At 34.8% G+C, this 18,949-nt stretch overlaps 1 protein-coding gene across 1 annotated transcript in view; it reads right to left on the reverse strand.

The window, feature by feature from the left end:
• Positions 1-18,949, reverse strand: part of Epc2 (enhancer of polycomb 2) — a 148,469-nt gene that overhangs the window by 57,742 nt on the left and 71,778 nt on the right. The window lies entirely within an intron of this gene.

Below are 18,949 nucleotides of genomic sequence, written 5' to 3' on the forward strand. Positions count from 1 at the left end.
CTGATGCTCAATTTGCCGCCAAAGTTTTTTTTTTAAATTGGTATACTGTTGCGATAAAATAAATGTAACATAAAATTTATCATCTTAACTTTGCGTATGGTATTGGGTGTTGAGCCCAGGGCCTTCGTCCTACACTATGTGTACAGCCCTTTTTTGTTTGTTTTTTGAGACAGGGTCTCACTATGTAGCTCAGGCCTCACTTTTGTCTCAGGCTTCTGAGTGCTGGATTTATAGGCATGCACCACCATGCCAGGCCCCAGTCCCTTTACTTTACTTTGAAACTGGATGTTGCTAAATGGCTAAGTTCCCCATAAACTCTCGAAGTGCTGGGATGCCAGGGATGAGCTCATCTTAATCATTTTTAACCGTACAGCTCAACAGTACTAAGTACATTCACACTGCTGTGCCACTGTCACCACCATCCATCTCCAGAAGTACCTAAGGATTTTATTCCATCATTTCCTTCTCATTTCTCGTTATGGTGCAAAAAAATTTAGAAATACTTGGTACTGCATTCAAACAATACCTTATTTCTGACATGTAACATAGGAATAGTTTATAGTGAGTCAAAAGATGTTTGCAAAATGTTAAATGTTTGGTTTGTGCTAATTCAATTTATTAAGTGCTTATTTAATGGATCAGATACAGAAGTAGAGATGCAATCGATGGAAAGACAATCCCCTGTCCTGGAGGCCTTATAGGTTCTCATTATGTTGATACCGACTTTTACTTATAAATGCACTGGGACAGGAAATGAACTTTGTGTCCATTGAGATTTTTCTAACACACATACATTATGGTTATTGGGCTTAGAACATAATCTATTCATCTTCCAACAAGAATGCTATATTGCATTCTTTAAATTACTTGACCAGATCCAGTTTAGGTTTTGCCTATCCTCTGATTTAAAAGTTCACCTTACTTCTGGTTCCTTACAGTAAAGAGATTACTTTGGGTGTGTATTTCAGAGTTGGAGTTTTTTGCAAGGCACTTGTATCGCATGCTACCAAGAACTTCCCTTCCAAAGGTGTAATCTTTTTAGAAAAAAAAAGTTGGCAATAATCCTTCATGTTCTTCAATTCATACTAGTTTGCATAATAAAGATGCAAAAATAAAAACCCAACAGAAAGCCAAAATGATAAAAACTCCCAAAATGTACTACAATTATGAAGCATGGCAAATCCAACTTGAGTATTTCCACCAAGAGAGCGCACATTTATTGTTTGACAGTAGTTTCTTACACTGGGTCAAAATTTCCCATACATATAACTGCACCTTGGCATACATGGAAAATTGGTCCCAGAACTCTCTCTGTTCCCTGCCACAGAATGTCAGAATCTATGGATGCTCAATTTCCATTATGTATGATGGCATAGTATTTGCACATAACCTACTCACATCTTCTCGTATAATTTTCAATCATCTCTGGATTACTATAATATCCAGTACAATGTAAATGCTACATGTTGTTATACTATACTGCTTTGGGAATGACAAGAAAAAAAGTTTGTACATGTGCAGTACAGATGCAATTTTCCCCCAAACATTTTCAATCCAGGTTGATTAAACCCATAGATGCCAAGATCCTTGAAATATGGAGGGCCAGTTGTACATTTTTCTCTCACATCTCTTAACAACTGGGTAAAGTAATATAAATAAAAGAATAACAATCCTGATTTAAAAAAAATTTAATAACCAAAATTACTCTGTTCTTGTTAGGGAATATAGTCCACCTAAAGTTTGTCTTCTGGACAGGAATTTTTTAAAAAGAGGTCATAGACACTAAAGGCAGGAAGAATGGAGATAATATTTTCTATTGTGCTTTCAGAGTCCTTTTCTTATGAACTGATTCTTTCTCTAAAGAAAATTATGGAGGGTCTACAATGCATAAGCTACTAGCAATTAAAAGAAGGAGATATCCAGAATAAGTGCTTCCTTAAATATTTCATAATTTATTTGTACCTTGTCAAGAGAAACTAAACAAAGATACACTGGGAGATACACACTCCCATTTGCTTTGCCCAAATTACACAGTAGTTATTATTATCTAGTAAATGGGGGATGGAAGAAGGTTTAAAAATCTTAAAAATTAATAGCTCCTATGGGCAGTAACAGACCAGAACCCAGATGTTCAATTAATCGCATAATTCCCTCTTGTTGTGTTGGTGGGAAAAAAACCAAGTGTGGACAAATATTATGTAATTAAATATGGTTGCTCATGCAATATTTAATAAAGTAAAATCTTAATGTCATAAAATAAAATTTGATTAGTTCTCACTTTTCAAATTTTTCCCCTTTCCCCACACATCTTTTTCACTTTCTAGTATACAAAAGGGTAACATAATATGTCATCCCAAAATATGCTACTTTGGCATAAATATTATTTTGAGCTAAAGCCACCTGGTAAATAGCAGGTACAAGAAGGGCACTGTGACCTCTTTTTTTGTCCTGAAAGCAGGACAAGAAACACACACAGGAAGCTGCACTCCCCATACCAGGAATGAAGTAATATTCTTACAACCAGAGATGGACCAAAAAAAAATCAATACAAAAAGAATTGTTAAAATAACCCTTCTCCTCCTTTGGTTTTCCCTTTTATTTTAATTATTTTCCACAACTGCTATTCTTTGTCCAACCTAGTATGTAGTATCTAGGACCATTCACCTTTTGGGTCTTCATTTTCCTAGTGTGTTCTGCATGCAGGTGTAAAAATCTATTAACACCTAGGACCATCTACTTCTTGGGTTTTTATTTTCCTATTCAGTTCTGCATGCAGATGTAAAAATCTGTATTGTCTTTCTCCCATTAATTTATTTTATTCTGACTTAATCCTCAAATTCAGCCAGAGATTAAAGACAGTACAGTTTTCCTACACTACTACTGCTGCTGCTGCTGCTGCTGCTGCTGCTACTACTACTACTACTACTACTACTACTGGAGTCTTACTAAAAAAACAACACAAAAGCTAGAGATGGTGGCATATAAATGTAATCCCAGCAGCCTGGGAGGCTAAATCAGGAGAATCCTAAATTGCAGCCCAGTCTGGGCAGCTTAGTGAGAACTTGTTTCAATATCAAAAGGGCTGGGGATGTATCTCAGGGTAAAAGCCCTAGGATCAATCCTCAGTATTGCCAAAACAAAACAAAAAGTTAAGGTGAAAATCAAAACATATTAATACAAATAATCAAAGTCACATAATTTAGAGCTGGAAATATAATACAGGTCAGAAAATGGATAGGTCAATAACCTTTGTGAGCTGAACACAGGTTTCAGGGACCCTGGCCCATAAAGCTCAGCACTTTACCTACTATACTACAAGGAAGTTAAATTAAACCTTTCTAATTCTAACAGGAGCAATGAAAAAATTTGGGGGCTGACAGAAGGAACACAGATATCAATAAATTGACTGTTTTAACTTTGGACTTACATGCTTAAGTTTACAAATTACATTAAATAACCAAAGACAATAAAAATTAACATAGAAATAAAGAGAAATATTTAGTTGGACTAAAATATGCTTGTTTACCTGGTATATCAGGCCTAAAATATTTGTTTAAAAAATATTAAAAATTAAAAAGAAAACAGCTCTTACATACTTTCTTAAAGTTATTTCAAGTAAAAAATAAAAATTCCACCATTTGTCTATGAATTGTCAATGGTAGTTTTCTTTTTTTTAAAAGAGCAACATTTGTCTTTATACAAAGTCCCTACATTAATATGTGTTTGAGTTTCCTAAATTTTAATTCTGGAAATAATTTGACAATACCTAATTTCTCTGCAGGCAACAAAACTAGACAGAAGCATGAGTATCAAAATATATAGTGAATGCTTAAATTAACAAATATTACAGGAAAAGATACACTGACATTAAGCCCCTGCAAAATATTCGTGGCTTCAGACATATCCCATCATTCTTATCACTTTTTTAAGCAGTTCTAGAAGTCCTCTTTCATGAGGGACTCTATGAGGTCTGAGCAAAAATATAGCAAAATCTGTTGCTGAATGCCATCCAATGAAAACGGAGGCTTGTAAAAATGCTGTGGTATGTAGTCACTCACCTTATTCACTGGATCTGGTGCCATGAGACTTCTATCTCTTCCCCAAAGTCAAAATGACCAAGAAAGGTAAACATTTTGAATTGATTCAGGAGCTCGAGGCAGCCATACAGTAATTAACAGACAATCATGAAAGAGGACTTCCAGAACTGCTTTAGAAAGTAGCAAGAATGATGGGATTAAGTGTAATTGAAGTATGGGGGAGAGGCCTAAAAAGAAAAATGGCTATGTATCTTTTACTATAATAGATTAAAATATTTAAACATTCACCATATTTGGCCATACCATATATATCTTGTTTTTAAAGTTCTCTGAGTATTGATAATAGTATTTTTTTCTTAAATGACTTTTCAAAACCATGTTTACTACTTTGAGTCCAGTAACAACCAGACTGTACCTCAAGTACAACATCTATAGAAGGTCCCTCTCAAAATTAGGCTGGACAGCAATACCATAAAGCATAAAGTGAATGCAAAGGGATTTTAGAGCAAAAGGAACAAGGTCAAGAGAGCAGAAGGCATATACTTAACCACAAAATATAAATTACCAAAAATGATACGATAGGAGGCTGTATGATCTAAATCCACCTCAAAAGTAACACAAATATTCAGAACCACATGCCCAAAGTTGTATACACATATTTAAAATGCATATTTTAAAAAGTTGAATAGGTTTACGAGTCTAACATCAATAAATACTATTACATTTTAAAATCTCAGTTAAATGGCATGTGGTATACACTAAAGTGGACACTAGGTAGGTAGACTGATGAATCAGGCAGAGGTTTGAATAAAATAACATTTTCCTAAGACCCTATACACTTTTTTTTTCCTTTTTTAAAAAATTGAGTTTATTTGTACATTTTAGGTATACATAATGATCACATTCAACATAGCGAATTTGTACCTGTACATGATATATCTTGCTTCCTATTTTTTCTCATTCTACTTCCTTCCCTTCAACTCCTCTACCCCTCCTTATTTACAAAAGCTTTGTTTCCATTTTTTCTTCTTTTCTTCCCATCTTTTCTTTCCCCTGGCCCCTTTCCTAGTTTCCCTTTCCTTTTGAATATTTTCTTCCTATTTCATAACATCTATTACACGTTAGTCCTCATTTACACTTTCAGTTTCTCACACCACAGAAACAATGCAGTATTTACACGTGTGTCCAATTTATTTCACTTAAGAGTATGGTCTCAAGGTACATCCATTTAGCTATAAATATCTCAAGTTTATCTTTCTTTTTCAGTACCAGGGATCGAACTCTGGACCTTGTACTTGCCAGGTAGGTGTGATGCCGCTGAGCTACATCCCTGCCCCCTAAGTTTATCTTTCTTTTTTTTTTTTCCTTAAAATTTTTTATTGGTACATTTTAGGTATACAATACGTTTACATTTATCATTGGGTGCTTGTACCTGTACATGATATATCTTTTTTGTCCCCCATTAACTTTATTAGTACATTTTAGGTATACAATACAGTTACATTCATCATTGAGATCTTGTACCATTACATGAGTCTCTTGGTTCTTATTTTGTTTCCCCTTCCCTTGCCCTCCCTTCACCCCCTCCACCCTTCCCTATTTGCAAAGACTTTGTTTCCATTTTTTTCCTCCTCATATTTTTTCCTTTCCCTTTTTCCCCTTCCCCTACCCCACTATTCCCCTGCTCTTTTAGACCTTTTCTTCCTGTTACACAATATCAGTTATACATTTTTTAAATTACAATATTAAGATCTAGGAGATATTACCACAGATTTTACAGGATTTAAAAGGATATAGAAAGCATATTACAAAAATCTTTTTTGAAATAAATTTGACAACTTCTAAGAAGTAACTTAGAAGACAAATTAATGAAACTAACTCGGGAGGAAATATAAAATTTGAATAGCACCTATTAAAGAAAGTATATTCCTAGCTTGAAAACCTACCTATATGACAACAGCAGGCTCATAAACATTTTAACTGATAAATTATATCAAACATTTAAAGCAGAAAAAAGAAGGAACATGTCTCCCCTCATTTCAGGAAATCAACATTGTGCTAATCCTAAAACTGGATAAAGATAATAGAAGAAAAAAGTACAAACATAAATAGAAATTTGTTTAACAAAACAAACTCTTAGAAGTCAGATCTGGCAGGATGTAGAAAGTGGTTTTGGGCCAGGGATTTAGCTCAGTGGTTTCACTGCCTGCTGTGCAAGCGCAAGGACCCGAGGTCAATCCCTGGTACCAAAAAAAAAAAAAAGAGGTTTTGTTATAGGGATGGCGGTGTTGGTTCAGCATTGGAAGATCCACCCCCAAAAGTCATCATTTTAACACAGGAAAGGAGAAAGCCATATGATCCTGTCACTAGTTGGAGAAAGAGTATTGGACTAAATTCTACAGCTGTTCATGGTAAAAGCTATCAGGAGACTAGAAGTAGAACAGAAACTTCTCAACAAATTAAAGACATGTACTCCATACTTCCAGCGAGAACGCCTTGTATGAATGGAGAAGATACAATGCTTTCTCCTTAAGGTGGGGAACAAGGGCAGATATGCTTACTCTTTATCTGTCCATTAAACTTTGAAACCTACTCCCCACCAAAATAGTCTGGCAATAAAATGACACAACTAGGATAGGATTGGCATGGCAGAAGCAAAATCTTTATATGTAGATGAAATGATCATTTACAGAGAAAATACTAAGAAATCTCTAGGAGCCCCTAGAACTTGTTCTTGAATTTAGCAGGATTAGAAAACACAAGGCATATATAAAAATTCAGGTCTGTGTATACTTGCTTTATAGAACTGGATATTGAAATTTAAAAGTTATGTAGGAGTACAAAGGACCCAGAAAAGCCAAAAACAAAAACAAAAACAGTGCTGGAAGACATTTAGCACCCAATTTTAAGACTTCTTCTAAAGCTACAGTAATCAAGGCAGTGGTGGTGTAAGGAAAGACATATAGGTCATTTGAATAAAACAGAGAATCTAGAACTAGAACCACACATATATGGTTCACTGAGTTTTGAAAGATTATTTAACATTAGCATTTTATAGACTATAAACTCGATTCAAGAGCCGAGGAAGAGATAGCGTCTTCAGCAAACGGCACTAGAACACCTGGTATCCATATATAAAAAATTAACCTCAACCCTTTTTTTCCATACATGAAAATAACTTGAAGGGATCTATGAACCTAAATAAGAAAGCCTAATAGTATAAAACTTTAAGAAGAAATTATAAGGGAAAATATTTATGAATTCAGGGTAGGCAAGAACTACCTAGGATACAAAAAAACATGATGTATAAAAGAAAAAAATTGATAAATGAGATTCCATCAAAATTTAGAACTTTAAATGACATCATTAAAATGAAAAGTAGTCCTTAAACAGACCATATTTACAATGCATACAACCTATGAGCAGAATATAGAAAGAATTCTTAGAGCTCATTAATAGACAACCCAATTAAAATGTAGACATAAGAAGATGATAAATAGCCAGTATAGCACAAGGAATGGTGTGCAATTCTAGAATGAGAAAAATACTAATCAGTACAATAATAAGATTGAATTATACACTCATTAGGGAGATGAAGTCAAAAGTTTTAAAAGTCTTGTCATGACTTTTTCTTTTTGTTGGATTCTCCCCCTTTGCGTTTAATTTGTCATGACCAATGGATTCATTCTGTTGGGTTTCCTGGGCTTGTGATCCTCATTGTCTTTTCCTAGGGTATTGTCTAAAATTTTTTGGAGTCCCGGTTTGGTATTCATGAAGTTCCTGAGGTGATCTTTATCATGAAAGTATCTTATTTCTCCATCAATTTGAAAGATAGTTTTGCAGGGTACATCAGTCTGGGTTGGAGGCTGTTTGCTCTTAGGGCTTGGAATATGTCACTCCAAGCTCTTCTTGCCTTGAGGGTTTGCATTGAGAAGTCTGCTGTGATTCTGATGGGCTTTCCTTTGTATGTGATTTGTTTCTTTTCTCTCACTGCTTGTAGAATTTTATTCTTCTGTTGGATTTCTGGAATCCTAACTATTATATGCCTATGTGTAGATTTTTTTTGATTAAGGTTAGCTGGAGTCCTATATGCCTCACTTATCTGTATGTCAAGTTCTTTTCCCCTCCTTGGGAAGTTTTCTGCCATCACTTCTGTGAAGAGTTTTTTTATGTCATCTGCACTCTCTCCTCTTTCTTCATTGATTCCAATCAGTCTTATGTTATTCTTCTTTGCATCGTCTAGCAGCTGCTGGATTGATTTCTCATGTTCCCTTACAATTTTATAGCAATTTTTCTTTTCTTCCTCACTAATTGCAATCTTATCTTCTATATGTGAAATTCTATCCTCACATTGGTTCATTCTGCTGCGCAGACTTTGCATGGCACTTTTAATCTCTTGGAAATCTGTTTGTATTTGTTTTATGGATTCCATTTGTTTCCTATGTTGGGATTCCATCATGTTCCTCAGATCCTCTATTTTTTTATCTGTGTCCTCTCTAGATTTATTAATGATGTCTTGCACCATGAGCAAAATCTTTGCTGTTATCTGAGTAATTATTTCTGATTTCATTTTTCCCAGATCCTCTTTTGTTGCCAGTTCAGAGAGTCCAGATGGTTGAGTATCAGAGTGTTCCATCTCATTTCCCCATGGGGTTGCTGTAGGTGATCTGGAAGTCTGTGTTTGAGGCTTGTTTATGTATCTTCTCATTTCCACGGGTGGGGGGGGGGAGTGTGCTTCTGGCGCCCACGCAGCTCACCTTCTGTGCCCTAGGATCCTGTGATGGCAGTGGGGGAGCTTCCTTCCGGGTGCTGGGACCGGCTAGTTTATCTTTCTTTATGGCTGAGCAGTACTCCATTTTATAAAGAACATCTTCTTTATCCATTCATCGGTTGATGAGCATTTGGGCTGTTTCCAAGATTTAGCTAGCTATTACAAACTGTGCTTTTACAAACATGGGTGTGCATATCCCATAAACTTCTTAGCCTTATAAAAGTTGAAGAAAGACTCCAAAGTTCCTCCTTGATCTCTTTAGTATACTTACGGTGGAACTTCTTAGTCTGCATTTCTAACAACTTCCTAAGCAGTAGTAGATCATTTTCTTTTTTGGTACCTGGGATTTGAAATTGGGACCTTGCGCTTATGAGGCAGGTGCCGGAAACAGATCATGTTTTGAGAAGCACTATTCCAGTCTTCTCTCTAAAACATTATAAATTTTACTTGTGCCTCATGTGAAATATACTTAACTTCAAGACTCTGTAAATCTTTAAGGTCTTCAGGCTTCAAATAACTTACAGGAATAGCTGTTGAAAAGCTAGTGCATCTCAAAATTCAGAAGCAAGCCAAGTATCACCTTGGCCTGAGTGGAGCTCTCCAAGGTTCTGATTTACTTTACAAGTTTAACCTAGAGATACAGCAAGAGTATCTTTCACTTTCATTGTCCAAATGTGCTCAACTGTAAGGTTTAGTCAGAGACAATATTCAATAGATCCACGTCCACCATTTACAAATAAAATAAACTGAAGAAAAATTCAGTCATTTGCTACATCAGATAGTGATCCAACTTGTTCTGACTACTTTGATCTATACCACAATCAATATTCTCTTCTTTTTGATTAGTCAACTATATTCCTCTCCCTCTCTGAAAAATTCACATTTTGTATAAATAACAAATATTATTAGCCAAAATTAGTGGCAATGATGACAACTGTAAGAACTATCAATCATAAGAAAAAAAAGTGGATACTTAGAATCTTTCAGGTAAGGATCGTCATCATTACAGAAGGGATAGAGTCTCTAAATATTAGACAAGATCTATGGGATATATAATAAAAAATAATGATTAAAAAAGTCACTGGACTGGGTACAGCTCAGTGACAGAGGACTTAATTAGTATGCACAAGGCCCTGCGTTTGAACCCAGTATTACAAAAATAAAGAAATAAAGCCAGGTGTGTAAAGATAATAATCTTTTCATTTCCCCTCTTTGTGCCATTTCTCATTTTCCCTTCTTTAGATTTTTTTCTCCCCTGTTGCTTTCCCACAATTCAAAGAAAATTCAGTGAGGGATAGTAACGGCTCAGGAGATAAAAATGCAAATAGCGCCTAAATATTTGCAAAAGCTCTACTCATTTATAATAAATTGAAATTACAATACTGAGAGAAATTGGAAGTAAAAGCTAGATTCTAGTTCTTAATGTTCTAACAACTAGTTTCTAGTTTGACACAGGTACCATGGTAATGACAGATGCTAACATTACCGGAAACTATAAGCAAGTGGTACACATGACTATCTATGTATCTATCTATCTAGATCTATCTATCTATATATCTTTGCAACTTTTCTATAAACTCAAAATTTTTCCAAAATAAAAAGCTTATTTTAAAGTATATTTAAAAGTATATTTTTGCAGCACATATACTTTAAAAAAATTACACTGAAACTTACCATTTCTCACCCACCAGACTGGGAAAATTCCAAAAATTAAAAGCTAACTGCTAACTGAATATGATAGCAGGAGAATTCTGAGTTTGAACCCACCCCGGGCAACTTAATGAGTTGGTGAAGCCCTGTCTCAAAATAAAAAACTTAAAAAAGGGTTGGGTGAAGGCCCTGAGTTCAACTCCCAGTAAACCCCTCTGCCCCACCCAAAAGCAATTTTTTAAGTATGAGAGCATCCGGAAACAAACGTTCTCATACTTTGCTGGTATAAATATAAAACACTACAACTTCTAAAGAGTACTACTTGGCAACTTTGGTAATGAACAGATATAACCATATCTTTATGAAATTCTGTGTGTTCATGGTTATTCCTCAAGTGCTGTATGCAATAACAACATAAGCACAAGTTTACTTTTATAGGAAATTGGATAATAAACTGGCACACAGTGTCCTATTATGTCGGAATAGAAGAAGGATACACTGGACATGCTGCTCCAGACTATGTTCTTAAGCATAAAAAAACCGTAAGATTCAGTAACATATAAATAGTGTGCTAAATTCTGTGCAATGGGAACTATAAAAATATAAATTCTGATGTACTTGAATTAACATAAAGAAATCCTAAGAATATATGAAGCAATAAAAGTAGTTTTATTTAGAGTAGCTAGAATGGAGGCTGAACAGGGATATGGTTTGTTTTTATCTAACTACCGGTGTGCTAACCAACTGCCCCACCAAAGCTCCAGTTTTTTACATGGAATCAACTGACTACATTATTTTAAATTAAAATCAAGTTATTTTATAAATCTGAAATCAATTTTGTGATACAAAAATATTCTAGGAAAGTGATCCCTATTTATCTTCTGACATTTCTCCCCATTTTCTGTTCAAACCTAGTATCTTTTTTGTTTACTCTCAATCTATTTTTCACCAAGCATAGAATTACAGCAAAAAAGTCTTAAGATCCCTGGGTTCAGATAGTACTGTGGCTTAACTACTACAAATTAATATTAAAATAATACTGTGTATAAGAATAGAAATTATATTAAGAATAAGTATAAAATAAATATCATACAAAGATAATATATCTCTATAGATCACCAGGTGTTCAGGAACTTGAAAATACAATTTTTTCCCAATAAATCTCTTATCTTACTTTTAGCAAAATAGTGAATAGACAAGGATATAAACTCAGTATATAGAAGATATCAGAAACATTTTAAACAGTAGTCTTAGCAGATCTGAAAAACGAATCTTATAAAACAAAATTTGGAGAGCAGTGAATAATTTCCTTTACTGAAGAGACTCTGCTAAAGATTTTACCATAAGTTCTTTTTAAAAACCAGCTCTGACAGGGATATATCTTATTTAAAAGCATAGACTTAAAACTGCAAAACATTATTATAAAGCAAGTGATCAAAATGGTATGGCATTAGCATAAAGACATGCAGATCAATGGGAATACAATAGCCCCAAAATAAATGGCTAGCAAGGGTATATGGTGGTCAATTGGCTGGCAAAGTCCCCTACACTAGACAACAAGGAAATGTCTCTTCAACAAATGATGTCGGGAAACTGAATAGTCACATGGCAAAAGAATAAAGTTGGATTCTTACTTTATATTGCATACAAAATTAACTCAAAATGAATTCAAGACCCAAACATCAGACCTCAAACTTAAAACCCCTACAGGAAAAAAAAACCCCACAGGACGAAAGCTTCATGACTGGATTGATAATAATTTCTTTATGACACTAAAAGCAAAAGCAACAAAAGCAAAGATAGACAAACGGCAGTGTAAAAAACTTTAAAACTTTGTATAACAAAGGAAACAGGCAAAAAAAAGAGAAAATCTGCAAAGAAGACATGTATTTGATACATGATTAATGGCCTGAACATATAAAGAACTCCTACAACTCAAGAGCAAAAAAATAACGCACTTTACAACTGGACAGAAGACTTGAATAGGCATTCCTTAAAGAAGATACATAAATAAGGGCCGGGGATTTAGCTCAGTGGCAGCATGCCTGCCTCACAAGGGCAAGGTCCTGAGTTCGATTCTCAGTACAAAAAAAAAAAAAGATACATAAATGGCCAAAAAGTCAGGTGTGGTGGTGCATGCCTGTAATCCTAGTACTTGGGAGGCTGAGCCAGGAGGACTGCCGTGAGCTCAAGGCCAGCCTGAACTACAGCCTGAACTACAGCCTGAACTATCTGTCTCAAAAAAACAAAATAAATACATAAATGGGCAAAAAGATGCTCAACATCAATAATCATCAGGGAAATGCAAATCAAAACCACAATAAGATGTCACCCCTCTACACGTATCAGGATGGTCCAGTACCAAAACAAACAAAAAATTAAAAATAGAACGCTGATACAATCCCACTTCTGGGTATATACATATACAAAGTAATAAAAACAGAATCTTCAAGAGATATGTACATACCCACACTTCCTGCAGTACTGGATCATAATAGTCAAGAGGTGGAACAAATGTCCACAGACTCATGAATAAAGAAAATGTGGTATAATACAATCAAGTATTACTCAGCTTTAAAAAAAGAGAAAATCGGGTCATATGTTAAAGCATGTGTGAATTTTGAGGATATTATGTTAAGTGCAATTGGCCAGCCACAAATACTGCATGATTCCATTTGCATGATTCCAAATATTGCATGATTCCATCTGCAATCAATAAGTAAAACAAAAGACTCCCTACATTTAATGTGAATCACATCATGAGGAAACAGGTAAACCCACTGAAGAACTTTCTACAGAATAATTAGGCTGTACTTGAAAAATGTCACTGGCATAAGGCATAAAAAGACTTAGGAGTAGGCTGAAGAGACCTGATCTATGAATGAAAAGCATTACGTGGAATTTTCCTTTATAAGATATTTAGTGAGACAATTATTAAATTATGCATGCGGCCAACTGGTTTACTAATTGCAATACATCAACAACAATTTACTGATTTTGATAACTGTACTCTATATGAGAAAACGTTTTTTAAAAAACATGACACCTACAGCTTACTCTAAAAGGGTTAAAAGTGAAAATTACATGAGAGAGGAAAGAGATTATGACAGAAATAGTAAGAGGGAACAGAGAAAGCAAATATTGTTAAATGGCAACATTTTAGCGACTCATGTCTACAGGGGTTGAAAGCATTTACAGAATTCTTTATACTATTCTGGCAACTTTTTCATAAACAGGAAATTAGACCAAGATTTTAAACTTTAATTAAAATTGTATCAAAATAAAAAGGTCTTAAAGGTATGTTTTAGTATAATTTTCTTTTTTAAATGGTTTCTTTTTCCGATACTGGGGATCGAACTCAGGACCCTGTGTTTGCAAGGCAGGTGCGACACCACTGAGCTAAACCCCTGGCCCATGTTTTAATATAATTTCCTAAGAACCCATCTCTTATATTCTAATATAAACCCAAACCCAATTCTAACATATAGATGCTGTTCTCAAAGGTCTCTACTATAGAAGAATCAGGAATATTTCAATACTTTCTTTTAACACTATACACCAGTTACTAGTACTACTAAAAGAGGACCAGACAAATCAAAGAGATGAAAACTACTTCCCACTCCCACTATCTATTAACGCAATATAGCGAAATAGAATATAAAGTGATTAGGTGTCTCAGGAAGAAGAGATGAATTTGCAGCTAGAGCCTCAATCATTAACTATGATCTTATTCCCCCAGTGCCATGTAAGTTTTCTTCCAAACAACCTATCTGATGTCATAATTCTAGATCTTTTAGAAATAGTTCTCATAGTTAATGATAAGATTCCTGCATCGCCAGTATAATGACTTGTCCAAGAGTTCCTGCTTCGCTGGGCATGGTGGCACATGCCTGTAATCGCAGCACTCAGGAGGCTGATCATGGTGAGTTCAAGGCCAACCTGGGCTACATAGTGAGTTCAAGGCCAGCCTGAACTACATAGAGACCCTGTCTCAAAAAAAAAAAAAAAAAGGTCCTGCTTCAATAGCAATGCCTAAAAAATTCACTAGAAATGTCTCCAGTCACAGCAGTCAAATTATTACCAGTTACTACAAAGAAACTGAAATTCTTGGCTGGGGTTTGAAAAAAAGAATTATTATCTTTATATTACCAAAACTCAGTCTATACCTAGTGGAACAACTAACACTGACAAACTGTAATAAAATACTCAATTTTTAAACTACTTTCCTAAATTTTTGTATTTCAGAGTATAATATAAAACCTATTCAGATCTTTGGTTTCACTGAAGTTAAAGACTCCTTAAGAAGAAAAATATTTAAAAATAAGCTATGATCTTAGTCCCCAAGAAATATACATTCTATTAAAAATAAAGAAAGCATCTGAGGAAGAGCTCTCTGAAACTGCCCTTGAATAAGATTATAAAGAAATCAGTGTAACATTTTCCTTAAAATCAATATCAAAGTTATCGACCACACAGATTTTTCAAAATTGAAATAAGACCATTCTACCAAAATGAAAATATTTAATACTACTGAAGACATCTTTAAAAAATCATAAAAATTCTAGAAGTGATTTGTTTAGAAATTTTTCATTGTATAAACCTGAGAGGAATTAAAAAGACAAAATTACTAATGCAAGCAATGTTATCAATGATAACACCTCCAAAAAATTACAAATCTATTGTTTCCACTAGAAGAAATCTGTTGTTACTATATATCAATCTCATAAAAAAATGCAACAATAAAAAATTATGAAGACAATGCCTGTAAAAAGTCTATGAAGGCCAGGGATTTAGCTCAGTGGTTTCGCCGCCTGCTGCGCAAGCACAAGGACCCGAGTTCGATCCCCGGTACCAAAAAAAAAAAAAAAGTCTATGAAAAGGTGAAAACCAAATTATATGTAGGGTTTTCTGCTTCCAGATAAAGAACTTAGAAACTGTCAATCTGTCTCAACAATATGTAAAAAGCTGAACAAACAAAAATTAACAGCTCTTAGATAACAGAAGAGTAAGGTCACAAGTCCAATCACCGCCCTCAAAATTGGAGAGGGAAGTACAGAGAATCACAACCTCCTGGAACAGAAAACTTTATGAACAAATGGGGAATGGAAGATGTGGAAAACCAAAACTAACTGATGAATTACTGGAGGCACAGCATGGCTACGAGAGAGAAACTCCAGGCACCCCTGTCACTCGGGGCCCTCACACTTTTGTTTTACCTTCAGGAGCTTGACCAGATCCTCACACTGAACACTGGGGGGGGGGGGTCCCCCTTGTGCTTCTGAAGGAAAGAAAAGGTACACATTTTGAAACGTGTTCAAAAGCATTCCTTTTTTAAAGCCTATACTCAACGGATACTATTTCCCCAGAGCCTAATCTGCTGGTGCTTTATCAGAGCCTAACTGACCTGGGGAAAGAAAAAATCTAACTCCAGCTTCCTCCAGTCTTCAATGGGGTGGTGCAGGTAGTGGCAGGAACCAACTCCAGCCTCACTAGCAATTCTGTAAAACCAAAGGGGTGAAAGAAACCGAGAAGCACTGGTGAAGTTCATAATCCAGAGAATTCAAGCTCACCAAAGACAGACCTAACTGTAGGAGGACTTAAGAATGTTTTCCCCAGACACAAACACACCTTCCCAGCACATTATTAAAATTCTATCTGTTGCAGTTCTTCATTTACCTAATACAACAAGTCCACTGTTCAAGAAACAATTATAAGGCACAGTAAAAAACAAGCCTGGAGAGACAAGGTAGGCATCAAAACCAGAGTCAGATATGACAGGAATGCTGTACTCTTACCAGAAATTCAAAAAATTCTAAATGCCTAAGACTTTAATAGAAAAAGGAGACAACATTCAAGAAGAGATGGACAAGGGAAACTGTAAGACAAAAGATTCTAGAAAACAATTTTAAAATTGCAGAAATCAAAATTACTAGAACAAAGAGTGCCTAATAAATAGACCAGACATAATGATCTCTGAATCTGAAAAACATAATAATATGAACTTCTAAAATGGAAATGCAAAGAAAAAAAAAGACTGTAAAAATCAGAACAGAATATCCATGAACCGTAGGGCAACTTACAAAAAGTGTAAAATGCATAATAGAAATATCAGAAGACAGAAGACAAGCAATATGTGAACCAATGATGACTGAGAATTTCCCCAAAATTAATGTCAGACATCAAACCACAGATACAGAAAGCTCAAAGGACACCAAAGAGGATTAAGAGTCCAAAAGAAACAAGAACAAAAAACTACACACACGGATATCATATTCAAACACAGAATAAAAAGACTGGTGATGTAACTCAGTGGTAAAGTGCTTGCCTGGCATGCAAGAAGCCATGTTCAATCACTAGCACTGCAAAAAGAAAATCATGACGATTAAAAAAATGAATTATAAAATCTCATTTCTAACCTTTAAAACTTCACATATTAATATAGCTCAAAGTAATTAGATTCAAAGTGTTTTGTTTTTTACTATGGTTTCTAAATGAAGCTACTTTTGGGGTTAAGGAGGGAAGTTTTGTAAATACTCTTAAACTGAATCATATTAATACAATCAATCACCTTGCTATGAGCCTGCCATCAAAGATACATGAACATTATACAGTACTCTAAAATTTATCACCAAGCTACTGCTACCAGAAAAAGTTCTTTAATAGTTTTTTCAATGGTTACTATGCAGTAGTAAATATTCAGAGAAAACATCTAATTTGAAGGTTAGAACTTAAAGATAGTTACTATGGCTGGAAATTCTATTTGGCCAAAAGTTCTCTTAAACGATGATCACAGAATTATAATTAATTGTTATAACTGATAGAAATGGGATGAAAACATGTAGTGGAGGAAAAAGGTAGGAGATTCTCTCTGAATAAAGATTAACCATTAATAATTAAAACTTGAGGAGGTATGGAATTGCCACAACTAACAGGCCATTTAGAAATATTCTAAAACAGATAACAATAAGGAAAAAAAAAACCACCAAACACATGCAATTCATTTGGTGATGTTGTTTGACTGCCTTAAGATGAACAAAGACTATGCTTAATTACATGTATGAGGCACAGTGCCTTGAGCCATTAAATGCTTAAAATCACAGCAAGTATGGAGCTACAGGAAAAGATGAAGCTTCATCTACTTATTATCTTACTGCTTTCATTCCACAGGTGTAGTCTTTCATACGTCATTTACTTTTCCTAGCTTTTGTTACTGATATGTGAAATCAGAATACTGGGCCTTTTCTGTTGTAACTCTCCACTGCAGGAGACTAGCTTGGTTAAAAAAATCATCCAAAGAACTTGTTAAAAATTCAGATTCCTAGGTCATACATTAGCCATCAGTCATTTAATATGTGTCATCAGATGGAGCTGGGGAAACCCCACCCCTTCACTCTGAGTTTAAAAATCACCCCAAGGGCTAAACAATGTTTAACGTTTGCACTAGCTTTGAAATCCTCCAAATCTATATGAATATTTGTTAGGTAAAAGGAAACAGGAAAATAAAGAGGGCAAATTTTCATCTTCTAATGACGCCCCCCCCCACCAAGGCTATTTCTTCATGAGGTAAATTTAATGCCGCATCATTTTGAATTTTTACTTTTTTGTTGAAATGACAAGAGCTTACCTGGCTACACTTTTTGTTTGTTTCTTCTTGCAGTATTAGGGACTGAACCTAGGGCCTCAAGTAAGCTAGACAAGTGCTCTATAACTAAAATAATGTCTAGTTGTACTTGGTTAGAAACTACTCTGTAAAAAGACAACAAAATGTCGATGAAAAGACAAGCCACTGAGGAGATATATGCAAATACACATCTACAAAGGTCTTGTATCTAAAATATACAAAGAACACTACTCAGTAACAAGAAAACAAACCATCCAATTAAGAAATGGGAAAAAGATCTGAACAGATACTTCACTGAAGAAGGTAAAAATTAATCACATGAAAATATACTCAAAATCCTAAATCATCAGGGTATAAAAGTACCACTTCATACCTGTTAAAATGGCTAAAACACCAAAAATGACAATGCCAAGTCAGAGTAAGGATGCAGGGCAACAGAACTCTGATTCATTGTTATGAGAATGCAAAATGATAGAGCTACTTTGGAAAACAGTTCTCAACGTAGGTATTTCCTGAGCTAAAAATTCATGTTCATAAAAAACCTGTACGTGAATATTTAGAGCAGTTTTACTAATCATGTGAAACTGGAAGCAACCAAGATTATCTTTAAATAGGTGAAGGGATAAACAAGTTGCAGGGAAACGACATAAGAAAATTTAAATGCATATTGCTAAGTCAAAGAAGCCAACTAAATAAAACACCTATCTAGTGTATGATTCCAATAATATGATATTCTGGAAAGGAAAAATTAAACAGTAAATAGGTCAATGGTTGCCAAGAATTCTAGAGGGATGAACTGATAACACAGAGGAAGTTTTCACCATGGTGAAACTATTCTGTAGGATACTGTCATAGTAGATGTATAATATT

The sequence above is a fragment of the Heterocephalus glaber genome, unplaced genomic scaffold (genome assembly GCF_053883595.1).
Source record: "Heterocephalus glaber isolate CG9 unplaced genomic scaffold, H.glaber_assembly_v1.0 deba00001097, whole genome shotgun sequence".
In the NCBI taxonomy this organism is placed as follows: domain Eukaryota; kingdom Metazoa; phylum Chordata; class Mammalia; order Rodentia; family Bathyergidae; genus Heterocephalus; species Heterocephalus glaber.